The 1747-nt window shown below is 40.2% G+C and overlaps 1 protein-coding gene across 1 annotated transcript in view; it reads right to left on the bottom strand.

The window, feature by feature from the left end:
* Positions 1–1245: 1245 nt before the first annotated feature.
* Positions 1246–1747, bottom strand: part of RHBDL2 (rhomboid like 2) — a 16217-nt gene continuing 15715 nt past the window's right edge. The window contains exon 9 of the mRNA XM_019512533.1: positions 1246–1538. The gene's annotated coding sequence lies outside the window, so the exon portion shown is untranslated. The remainder of the gene's footprint in view (positions 1539–1747) is intronic.

Here is a 1747-nt window from a genome sequence, read left to right as displayed (position 1 = left end):
ATGAACCCCTCTCATTTGCTGCGAAAGCTAACAAAAAAAAAAAAAAAAAATACAGAAAAGAGCCAGGCTGAGCAGACTCAGTATTTCAGCATCAGGAGGTTCCTATAAGAGAAAAGTAAGTACAGTACAAACCAACCTCTCTTTCACCCTAGAGGCATCAAAAGACGACAGTCTCTGCCCTTCTTGGATTACATAATTCAAGACAGACATAGTGCTTAGGGCTCCCAAATCGCTGGAACAGCCTGCCAAAAGTAGCAGCCAGGGCACACAACTAATCCACATTGGATGCAAAAAATTTAGTTCATGAATGGGTGAAGATGGTGCATGGTATGTGCAACAGGAGGGGACTGGAGTCAAAAGAGCTCCTTCCAGCCCTAGGTTACATTTTCATGATCTATGTTGATTGTTATGTTGTCTGCACAAGGAGCTATTTGCCAGTTTGGAGGAAAGTCCAAGGAACCCTGCAGAAAGGCAGGATCTCCATAGCTCCATGTATAATCCCCCTAACCTTCTTAAATTTAAAGACAAGCTGCCAGAAAAACTTCCTCTGTCTGCAGTGAGTGCCACTTGAATGCAGTAACAGCACATTGGATCCCACTGCTCAGGCCAAGTTAATGGGGCTTGTATTATAAGGCGAGTAAGATCAAGGAAAAACCCTATCTATTCTACAACGTGTATTTTTCCCTTACACACAACACTTAGTGGATGGCCTTTTCCCTTATGCAGCCCATCACAATCCCTGAAGTCAGCAAAGACCACCTTCCTGCAAGTACCATCAATGCACCAATATCAGTGTCCACTCAGTGCAGTTGCACAGAGGACATTTTTAGCAGTGATTCCTTCAACTCCAGAACTCCCTCCCCTTTGAGGCCTGCCAGAGCCCAAGCTTGAAACGCTGTAAGACCCTCCTAATTCAGCAAACGTTTAGCAAACAAAGCTAAGCTGGGAGAGGGGTGGCTTTTGTTTTTGTGCCTTATTTTAATAGTCAATCTGCTTTTATAAAAGTTACTTTGCCTCTTACTATAAGCTGCTGTGAGCCTTTGTTGGTACCGGCAGCATATAAATCAAGTACGTAAATAAATATACAGCTGTAAACCCTTACCATCAGCTTCTAAAAAGAAGACTTCGTTTCACTGATCGCTATTTTTGAGGCCAGAACACTGGTACGTGAAAAAGTAATCTCTGCTATCTTGTATTTAGTCACATCACAAAGACAACTCGGTTTAAAACAAAGTAGAAAAGAAATCTATAAAAGCAACCAAGAATCATTTTATTTAGTTCAATTGTATACAAAGCAATAATATGGAAAAGGCTTTATTTGTGGGGGGGGGGGGTTGTTGGGGTTTTTAAGTTGTATATTTTAGTAAAAACATTGCATTTCCAAGACAGGATCACTGTCAAGGTGACTTTTTAAAAATCTAAAAACTGTTTTAAAAAAAGACTACATTTACAGAGTCCTCCTGTAGTTATATAAAAGTGAGACAAGTTTTTTATGTCAGTTCCCTGAAGTTTTTAACAATTCTTTCATGATTAGTTTGGTTTAGTTTGCAGGTGAAAGAAAGATGTTAAACAATACAGCAGCCACAACACAGACCAAATAAGCAACAATAGAAATCCAAAATCTCGGATCTTTTATAAAGCTCTTATCAAAGCAGCTGAAAATGATGTAACCTATGGACATCCCAGCCAAGCCACCTGCAACATGAGCCACAAAGGACACCTGGGGAGGAAAAGGAAAGAAAAAGAA

The sequence above is a fragment of the Gavialis gangeticus genome, unplaced genomic scaffold (assembly GCF_001723915.1).
Source record: "Gavialis gangeticus isolate Ggan-Ray unplaced genomic scaffold, GavGan_comp1, whole genome shotgun sequence".
Classification (NCBI taxonomy): domain Eukaryota; kingdom Metazoa; phylum Chordata; order Crocodylia; family Gavialidae; genus Gavialis; species Gavialis gangeticus.
This window is presented reverse-complemented; position numbering and strand designations above follow the sequence as displayed.